The following is an 11579-nucleotide window of genomic DNA, read 5'->3' on the forward strand; positions in this document are numbered from 1 at the left end:
ACCCCTGAGCCCTCACTCCTTATTCCCTCCACTGCCAACAAATGAGCCCTCTTTCAGACTAATCTTCCCAAATGTTTTTGCCATCATGTCAGCTTTCTCCTCTACTCATAAACATTCCACCTAAATAATAACATCTCCTACATGTTTTCCAGGACTTCCCATAACACAGATCCAACTCATCAAACCATTGCGATTTAGTGGTCTTTTCCATATTGCATCCTCCTCACCATTGTAACTGTATTAATCTGCTCTTTGCTCTTTGCCACCACCTCCCGCCACCCCCACCCCCAGGTTTCTCTTCCTGCTCATCCGGACCCATGCACCAAGGCCACACCAGCACACATCCAAAACAGAATCTTATAGCCCTAGCCAGTTTGGCTCAGTGGATAAGCACCAGCCCTTGGACTGAAAGGTCCTGGGTTTGATTCTAGAAAGGTATCTCTGTAGGACCTGCCGCTGTGATTTTAAGTATGTTACATATTTTCAACAACATTGTATATCACATAAAAATGTAATTCACTTACAATATTACAACATATATAATTTTTTGAAACAGAGCCAAGATAATGTAAAAGAAAAATGATTGGAAAGAAGTCATTAGCACTCAGAGTAAGCTCTTTATTTATTCTCAGGTTAGTTATAAACTTCTTTTAACTACTCCAATATTTCTACCTGCATGCTAAACACTATTCAATATTTCTACCTTTTAATAATAAAACCCTATTCATAAAATCATAAATGGAGCTTAAATGATAGGTTAATACTTTAAGTAAGTGGTCCCTGATCATGTAGTATTGTGTGTTTAGGTTAAAAATCCTTCTACATAAAAGAAAATTCTCAGAAAAGGCCCAAGCAAGTTGCTTAAATATCATTATATCTTTACATTTAGAAATTAACTGAAAGTCAAAAATTCTGAAAAGATTATTATTAAAGTTCAGCTGATGTGCTTTAGCTCCAGATGTGATATTTTCACTTTGAGATATTAATATGATACCCAAGTAATTTATATAAGAATACAAAAAAGCAATCAGCTACATAGAAAAGTACTGAATCCATAATAAATGTTTAAGATTAATTTTTCCAAAGATGTACTCTGGAATATTCAAGAACAGTAGGCATGACTATCCCAGGCTTAATATGTTTATCAACCCAAAGGAATAATTAACATTCTGTTTTAACTTTTTCCTCAATATTTTTTATTTTTATTGTTGAAAGTATAACAGATGTCCCTTTTTCCCCATTGACGCCCCTCCACACCACTCCTGCCCTCCCCAGGACTTCCCCCTCACTGTTGTTTGTCTATGGGTTATGCATATGTTCATAGAGGTTCTTTGGTTAATTTCTTTCCACTCTTGTCTGTCCCGGGCCCCGGCCCTTTCCTTTGAAATAGGTCAGTTTGTTGCATGTTTCACTGTCTCTGGATCTGTTTTGTTCATCATTTTATTTTGTTCATTAGATTCCACATATAAGTAAGACCATGTGATACTTATCATACACTAAAGGAATGAAACGATATCCTGATCTAGCAGAAATTAAATGAACCTTTTTTTACTGCTACTATTAGGCCAATATTATTCTTTATAGAAGTAACTTTACAGTTTTCTAAACCAATTCCACTTATTACAGATGTTAATAAAAACATAAGGCGGTATATAATGAAACTCAGATGCATCTTCATTGTCAAATTTATCTTCCATTTTCAAATGTACAAAACTATATTTCTTTAGAAATAAATATAACATTTTTGTACTGTGGATTTTTTAGACATTACACAAATCCTTCTAGTAGCTTTTTTTTAGCCCAATCTGTTGTTTCTAATAATTTCAGTATTTAAGTTATCAAACACTTCAGAGTTAATTCTGATTCTCAACTTTCATGAAAATAAAAGCTTCTAAAATGAGGAAGAATTGATTTGTTAGAGAATCTAAAACTTAAAGTTAAGAAAGAAAAATTAATTTACATAATTAGTTAATTAAATGAACTAATGAAGTTAAAAACCATAAATCATTATTTTAAAAAAGAGAGTCCTACCCTAGCCGGCTTGCTCAGTGGATAGAGCGTTGGCCTGCAGACTGAAGGGTTGAAGTTTGATTCTGGTCAAGAGAAATGCCTGGGTTGTGGGCTCATCCCAGTGTGTATGTGTGTGGGGGGGAGGGTCATGCAGGAGCAGCTGATCAATGATCTCTCTCATATTGATGTTTCTATCTCTCCCTTCCTCTCTGAAATCAATAAAAATATATTTTAAAAAAAGAGTCCTCATGCCCTATTTCCTTTTTCCTTTCTGGATAAAAAGATGATTTTCTTAGGAAAGTTTTATTTAAGGATAAAGTGGGCTGGCCTCTTTCTTTTTTTCTCCTTCTCCTTTTTAAATTCCCTCTTGCAGAATGATGTGTCTGTCACCAGCACTACTGCAAGCAGGAACTCTCCATGTGGTAATAGGCTAGAAATCCAGAGGTGGAGTGAGAAGAAGAAAAACACCTCGTATTAAATTCCATCATGTGTTGAGCTTTGTTTTTACTACTCTGGCTTAGAACCTTAATCAGCTAACGCCAACTATTCTAAATGTCCTCACTGCCCACTAATCTCTGTTTTCAGATAGGAAATTTCTTCCTCCTGAAATTGAAAGTCATGGCATCAATCACACATTTTAGGCAAAGAAAAAAACAAAATCCATTTTAAAACGTCAGAGAATGTAGGACACTTAAAATGTTGATGATATTACATTCAAACAACTGTACTACATCTCTCTAATGAGCTAGATCAGGAAATTGCTGTAGGGTTTAATGATATGCTACTAAGTTATTTTGCATTTCAGCAACCACTATATATTTTGATATGATCTTAGCAAATAATAGTCCTGTAGTTAAAGCAGAAATTTAAAGACAACATTCTATCAACTATGATTTAATTTGTCTAGCGTAGGATGCTAAAATCACAGTGTTTATGCTCATAAAAATATTTTCATACTTTTCTTCTTTTCTGCCAGAACATTCATTTTTTTCATTGGATGGACATTCTTATCACAGGAAATAAGACAGTTTCTTTCATTAGTCAATTTATTCATTCTATCTCTAAATGTTTAATTTAATACCAATCACAAGGTCATAAGTCTGAATAAAGCAAGGTCCCCACTCTCATTACTCACTAAGAGGTAAGATTTTTAAATGAAAATTTAGACTGTGAAAATTGCTCGAACACAGCTAACCGTGCTGCAGTAGATCTATGCTGCTCTGATGAAGCAAAGAAGCTTCATAAAGACCAACTTGAACAGATTGTACACTGGGGAGAGTTCCATGTTTTCATTACTATAAATTGCTAATTTAAGATAATAAAGTTTCAGTCCAGTAAACAAAACTACTGAGTTTCTATATGTGCCAAGAATTTTTATTATTGGGGATTCAAAGACAAATGAGACACAGAATTTGTCCAGAAACAGTGGGGAAGACAGAAGTGTCAAGACAAAACGATAGCCATATAGTTCCAAAAAATGTATACACACACTTTGAATAATTATAAAGGCAGTGTTTATTAAAATACATTTCACTTTCAAAATTGAGCTATCAGCTGTTGCAATATATATACATTTTTGGGGGGGACACCCTACATATATACATTATATTATGTATTATGTAGAATGCTAATATATAATATCAATGATTATTTAATTACTAAATCCAAGAAGGTAAACCAATATTTTAAAAGGTAAATATTTTGTTTGTTTTTTAAATACTGAAATGTTGTTGCATCTTTCATTCAACAAATTGGCTTGATCTGTTTAATTTGAACTTTCATTGATGTAGTGAGCTTTTCATGTCAATACCATAAAGAAAAAGCATTTCTTTCAATTAAATCAATGTTTGGCAAACATTCTTTACAAAGGGGCAAATAGACAAATATGTCCATTTTCTGATTCCTTCATGCAATTTTGGAGCTCGCTCTTTTCATGGTGTTTTTCTCAGGATCCTTCCCTCCATCAAGCTTTCAGAAGAGGGAGGGGGCAGAGAACAAAGACTCAAGTGAAGGGTAGAATTTCCCTTTCAGTCCATCCCCAGGACCCTCCTCCTGCATTGACTCCCAGTGGCCTCTTCTTTCTGGCTTCTTCCACTTAAAATGAGTTCACTCTTTTAGATTTCACCAGAACCATTCATCAGGCACCAACAGTGGGCCTTGCCCAGAGCCTGTTCTTCCTGGGAATCTACGCCCACTGAGCGCTTCCAGCCACGGCTCCTACTGAGGATTCAGGGCAGTTCCCCATCACAGAAACACAACAGGGAGTTCAGCAGAACATACCAAAGTGATCCTTTTTATGAAAAATAAGTGGAAGTGGTCTACTGTGTAACAGAGACTCAAGTAGCTGTTTTATTTTCTTCTGAAGAGACTCACTGGGATATACTCATGGTGATATCAGAATCTTGTTACTTTAATTCCTCACTTGGAAGTAACCTCTGATGTTTTGAGTGTTTAGGGTTTCTTTTTAATATTAATTTATTTTGCAAAGGTTATCAGCAGGCAGGAGTTTTATGGTGAGGGTTTACAGGTACAACATGTGGATTATTTTACCAAGCTAATGCATTTGATGTAAGAGACAATTGAGAAATGAAATCAGTCACCGTTGCAGGATGTTCTGTTTACCATGAAATATTTAAACAGGTGAGATATTGAAGCATGCCTAGGACAAACTGTTCTGTACCTGGGTATCACACAGACGTTATATTATACATGACCCAGTAGGACATCAACAAGAACATGGCATCACTCTGAGCAATGCCACCCAGTGCCTTCTGTTGATACTGTTTTGAGGACTTTATTTCAGAAAAAAAAGTGTGAGATTAATCAATCTAAAAGCTAAAGCTAAGAATTAGCTATCTCTAACAATAATCCCCAAATAAGCACATAAGTGTTTAGAATTTGTCAAAATATCTAGCTGTAATCAAATTTAGTAACATCCGTTTCCTGGGTAAATGTAAAGAGGCTTTAAAATCACACATGTGCATACACATCAGTATGATGATCTATTCTACATATATCTTAAAGTAACCTAAAATCACTACTTACTCTGCATTTATAGTGAAAAAAAATCCCTTCATCTTTTCAAATAGGAAGTACATCATTAGCAGAGAACACCTTGCTTAGTACACTTCTGGGACCGTGTGGATGAGAAACACTGAAAACATGCTTTCAAAGGGAGAGCCAACATCTCACTGAGAAAGGGGACTGCATCCTGACTCTCAGGGTTTATGGGAACTTTGACTTACTCTGTTAACCAAGGGGCTACAGTGCACATGGGGAAGGAGAACATGTTGTTGGCCCTGGAAATTATGTACAGCCGGACGATCAAAGACTACCACCTCAGTGGGAGGAATACGAGAGCATGTCCACCTCACAGATATAGACAAGCAACAGGACACTTTTCCAGACATGTCTGCCCTAGAGAAATCATAAGCATAGCGAGTCCTCTCTTAGTTTTAGGGGCTTAAACATAAAATATAGACTCCACATGTCTTTAGTGAAGACTGAAGAGGCTTGGCTTCTCCGCTGTGGTCGGACCAAAGGCCTGGGTCCCGGGTGCCGGAGGAAAACCGGTGCCAGTAGCCAGGGGAAGGAAGGCCTATTGCTAGAATCTTCATGCAACGGGCTTCTAGTTAACATATTAATAGTCCGAGGCTCCCAAAACTCCCAGATCATTTGGCCAGAGCCAAAGAACACCTTCTCTAAAAAGCTAACCCTCCACTGTGGCCACACAGAATTCCCACAGGCACCAAGTCACTCACTGAATGATAAACACTGGAAGAAAGAATCCTCTCCGTCAGCAGACATAAGAAACAGCAACAGTAGAAGCTCAAGAACTTTAGATAATATTGGTTACAAACTGGTTATAGATGGTGTAACAAAAATGTTTAAAACAATTAAAAGAACTGGATATGTAAGAAAATAAAAGGAATTACTATTTAAGAAAAAGCAGATTTGAAAAAGAAAAAAGAAGAACATTTAGAAACTTTAAAAGTCACTGAAATTAAATTTTAATACATTAAACATCACATTAATCACTGCTCAAAAATGGATTGGTAGACAACAATTAGCAGAAGAAATTACCCAGAATGAAGCAGAGAGAGATACAGGGTTGAAAAATATAAAAGAGAAGCTAGGGGAGAAAAACAGAATGAGAGAGAACAGCATGCATCCAAAAAAATGTTTCAGAAAAAGAGAAGAGGAAAAACAAAGAAGAGGGAACATTCACCAAGAAAATGGCCAGTAATTTTTCAAATTGGGTAAAATAAATGCATCTGGTGATTTGCAAACGCAAGTCTCCAACTGAATAAACAAATAAAATTCATATCTAGAATCACTGTGATAAAACTAGAAATTTATACACACATGAGAGCACACCCATATAACAATACTTATTTATTCATCCATTTGATTGCACACCTCCTATGTGTCAATGATGGTGACAGGACCTACATGCATTAAGTTGATCCAGTCATGGCCTCAAGTATTAGGATACTTGCTTTTGGGAGAAAAATAGAAATGCAGTCAAAATATATAACTCATGAGCAATTCCACAGTAGAGATATGCACAGAATCTCCTGGAGTTCAGAAGATGAAGGAGATTACCTCTGTCTACAAAGGAAAGAGGAAGGAGTCAGGGAAAGCCTCAAAGGACACAGGTACTCAGGATGAATTTTTAGAAAAAAATGTTTCCTAGGTAGAGAGGAGAATCCATGTAAAAAAGTGTGAAGGCTTTCATTCATTTATTCATTCATTCATTCCCTGGAGATGTTTGAGCATGTTCATGAGGTGTGCTGTTCCAGGAGGGCAGAAGATTTGGAGGGAATTGGTAGGAAATTCGCTTGGAAAGAAAAGTCAGAGATGGATAAATAATTTTTTAGGCAGACTAGAATGCCTCAGAGCAGTTTTCCCATCATGAAACTCTGAATTTGAATCTTAAGGAATTCCAACAGATAAAACAGGTAAAACAGAGCTGCTCATATAGAAAAGGACATGTGTATGTAAATATGTGTATGTGTGTTTTCACGGTTGGAGCCTAATGAGTCAAAAACCCTTGTTCTCGGAATGCATCTTATTTGTGAATGTTTTTAATAGGTCATCCTCATTTACAGATATTTCATCTTTTAGAAGCATCATTTCAAGAACTACTTCCATCTGTCTTTCTATATAAGTGGTTACGGCTGGTATATATGTGTTCTTTTTACATATACATATGTTTGTTTTGAACCCAAAACTTTACTAAAATACACTATTAGAGTGAATAATTTGCATTAATTTATTGGATTTTCTAGGTGGACAATCACATTATTTGTAAGGATGGTAATTTTGTCTTACCCTTCTTGACAATGGCATTGCTTTTTATATTCTCTTATCGCAATGATTCTAACTTTAGAATCAAGGCTAAAAAGAGCCTGGAACTACTTCACCACTAAATATGATGTCTTCCGAAAGACTCCTTTTACTTCTAATTTTAAAAAAGATTTGGGAGTTGGCTGTTTTGTGTTTTGGCACCTTTTAAAATGGTCGATTGATTTTTCTCTTTTTACTTATTGATGTGATGTATACTAATATTTAAATTTCCTAATATTGATCATTGAGCATCTTTTAATGGACTGTTAGATTCAATTTGCTAATATTTTATTTATGCCTTTATATCTACAAGTCAGATAATTGCCTGTTCTTTATTTTATTAGTGTATCTTTTGATGTGTTGCTAGCACAGACATGCTGAAATTTTAATTTAAAAAAATTTTTGAATATCAGATAAGTCTCAAGTTTTAAAAGAGGAACATAGAGACAGCCAATGCATCATTTTCCAGAAATATGAAAATAGCAATATTGCGATACATTTACTTCAGATCTATTGTTTACAAATAAATTTCACAGATAAAATTAACACTCCCATCTACACATTCTTTTCCTTTCTTACCATATTAAATAAGTATGATCAAATGTGTATATATCAGTTTAGTCTATACTAATAAAAGGGTAATATGCTAATTAGACCGGTTGACCAGCCATCTTCTGGATGTCCAGCTTCCTTCCAGACAAAGCCATGGTGGTGGGGGCCGAGGCAGAAGCAGTTAGGAGTGATCAGGCCGGCAGGAGAGAGCAGTTGGGGGCAAGATCAGGCTGGCAGGGGAGGTCAGTTGGGGGTGAGATCAGGCCGGCAGGGGAGGTCAGTTGGGAGCGAAATCAGGCTGGCAGGGGAGGGCAGTTGGGGGCATTAGAAAGACAGGCAGGTGAGTGCTTAGGAGCCAGTGGTCCTGGATTGTGAAAGGGATGTCTGAAAACTGGTAGTTGGACATCCCACGAGGGGTCCTGGATTGGAGAGGGTGCAGGCTGAGCTGAGGGACACCAACCCCCGTGCACAAATTTTGTGCACCAGGCCTCTAGTTTTTAAATAAAATTAAATTATATAAAAGTACCTATAAAGTACATTTTGTTGTGTGTACTTAAAATTACATAAGTAGTATTCAGATTGCACGCATAACTCAGAAAAATTGCTTTGTTAACTCAACTTTAGCTTTTAAGATCTATTCTTAACAGATATACTTTAGGTTCATTTATTTAAATTGTTTTAAAATACCACCACTCCAGTCTAAGTAATGTATTAATTTCCTTAAATATAGTCATTTATTGTCTTTTCCACTTACTTGCATGTTTAAGAATATGTCAGTGAAAGCCATGTACATATTTATTTATGCACGTGTGGATTTTTCAAAGTCAGAGTTTCTCCACCTCAGGACTGTGACTATTTGAGGTCAGATAATTCTTTGCTGTGGGGCCATCCTATGGAATGTGGGGCATTGGGCAGCACCCTCTGCCTCTGCTCACTAGATGTCAGTAACACCCCCTTCCCCAAGTTGTGAGGACCACAAATGTGTCCAGATATTACAAAGAGCCCCTTGTGGAGTAATAATGACTTATGATGATAGGTTATGCATATGTCCACCTTTTAAAATATTTTTTATTATTTACTGATTTGAGAGGTGGGGGGATGGAGAGAGAGAGAGAGAGAGAGAGAGAGAGAGAGAGAGAGATCAATTTGTTGTTCTACTTATTTATGCATTCATTAGCTGCTTCCTCTATGTGCCCTGACTGGAGATTGAACCTGCAACCTTGGCATATCAGGATGATGCTCTAACCAACTGAGCTTCCTGACCAGGGCCATAAGTCTGCCTTTACTAAATATTACCAAATTGTTCTTCAAATTGTTTGTACTAATTTGAATGCTCAGGAGTGTGTATGTGTCTGGCTCTTCCTATTTTCTGATTTTTGTTATTGTTGCAAATATCATTGCGAAATGTTATCTGATTATTTTTTCAATTTGCATTTCCTTGATTACTTGTGAGAACATGCTTCGTTTCATATATTTGTTGGAACGCTAGGGTTTTTCTGTGTATGGCTGTCTTCTTAACAAAAGAAACAAAGGATTTTCTTCATGCTTTAATTTTTGCAATGGTTCAAACAATTCTCTGTTGTTTGAAGGTTTCAAAGTATATTCTTAGGAATTTCCTGGGCATGGCTCATTTTGTGGGTGGAAACAGCCTGGGTTCCCTCTAGATATTCATCTAATTTGATTTCTTATTTCTTTTAGAGTCAATTTCAGATTTGTGCAAAAGATTTTTATTTATGTAGCAACACTACCTATTGGGTTATAGTCTTTGTCCATATTGCCAATGATAACTATTTAGTTTTTTAGTGATTTTTGTGTGTTTGTCTTTGCTTCTTTATTAAGTTGGTAATTTTATTGCATTGTGAAAAGAATATACGCTGTACAATTTCTGAACTTGGCAATGTATAAGACTTTACTCTATGGCTAAAATATAAGACTCATTTTTAAGTAAGTATATCATAAGCATCTAAAAATATGGTATTGATATAAAAACTATCAATTGATAATATGCTTTGTTCACTATTTTACTTTAGGCAATTAAGGTTAAAAAATAAGTACATCTTTGGCTCATTCCTTTTCTATGAATTTTTATTTTATAGTACTTCTGTTTGTGTGTTCCCTCACATAAATTTTAAATCTACACAATATGTCCACATCCACTCCTTTTACCTAACAAACTTCTCCATTCTTCCTTTCAATTATTCATGTTTAGTTGTTTATATACATCATAAATCATTCTTATATGTTAACATCCACTCAACATGACTTCCCAAATGCAAAAATTTCCATATTTCTAGGTAAGTGACACACTGCTGATCAGATATAAAACACTTGGGACTACATATATTAATAACATATTATGATTGATAAGAATATTTTATATGTAATAATATATGTTTTATATAACAGCTATATAGAAAATGATATATAACATACCTGATATATTTATGTCATGATATACATTATTAATAATTATTTATATTAATGCATTTATTGACATAATATATGATGAAATGTCTGGCACTTGCATAGGCCTTTCTACCCTTCATCCTCAGAGCCTTCCTCAGCTCTGGCTAGTCCCACGCTCTCCTCACTTCTTTCCTGAAGGCCTCAGGAATTCATCCCAGTTTCCTCTCTTTCTCAGGCTTCTCCCATCTCTCTACCCTTCACATTCCTCCCTTCTAAGGCAGGGGAGAGAGACAGCCTGGAAGGCAAGCACACAGATGCCTCTTTAAAAGAGGTGTTGCTGACAACTGAACTGAGTGATACAGACTGGGGATTGGAGCAGGGGCTTCAAAATGAGAGATTCGGGAAGATAGAAAGTTCTAGAACTCTCACAGAGAAGTTTCCAGCAAAGCCCTGCCTAAAGTTCCTGGCGACCTTACTGAAAATGTGTCTGGCAACATGGGGGCGAGATGGTGCAGCATGGAGAGTGTGCGAGCTCGGGCTCTGGGTGTGACGGATGTCCTGGCTTTGGACATCCCAGAGCTTAGGTTTGTCTGTATTTTGTCCTTTCTCAGTAGAGATGGCAGGAAAGGCCTGCCTTGTGAGGTTGTTGTGAGAACAGAATTTGGTTTGCATTTCCGTAAAGTGATCAACGCTTCCCTGCCATGACGATGTCATGTCCGCCCTTTAGGTTTGTTTTCACACAGCGGGATATCTGGCTTTACCTTTCTCAAAGCATGATCTGCAAAATTTCGAAAATCTGGTAAAATATAAACACATTTCCAGGTCAGGTGGTCTTATTTGATCATAAATTTAACAAAATAAATTTTATTTGGGTTTCACAGGTAACCTCTAGAAGGGGGGTACCTGCAGAACCACTGAGATGGTGGTGTTCATTAGAGTGGACTGGAGTCCCAGGGTGGTGAGGCTAAGGCCCGGCTGCGCCCTAGACCACTTACAGCAGCATCTCCGGGAAGTGGCAGGCATCAGTAGGTTTCACCCTCCCCAAGGGATGATGGAAATCACTAATTTACAAAGATCACTCTTGCTCTTGGGTGGGGGAAGACATAAGGGAGAAGAGATGCTGAAGTGCAAATATAATTCATTATTTACTACTCCTCACTTAGGAAAATCATTGGTGTTTGGACACACACACTCATTTTCCCTGGGTGTCCTTTAGTTGGGTTATATCTCCATCTGGGGCATTCTCTTTATTTGGTGAATGC

The 11579-nt window shown here is 36.6% G+C and overlaps 1 protein-coding gene across 1 annotated transcript in view; it reads right to left on the reverse strand.

Moving 5' to 3' along the window:
• MYO16 (myosin XVI) overlaps positions 1–11579 on the reverse strand; it is a 524958-nt gene that overhangs the window by 248458 nt on the left and 264921 nt on the right. The gene's annotated exons all lie outside the window — the stretch shown is intronic.

Source organism: Myotis lucifugus, unplaced genomic scaffold (assembly GCF_000147115.1).
Source record: "Myotis lucifugus unplaced genomic scaffold, Myoluc2.0 scaffold_33, whole genome shotgun sequence".
Lineage (NCBI taxonomy): Eukaryota > Metazoa > Chordata > Mammalia > Chiroptera > Vespertilionidae > Myotis > Myotis lucifugus.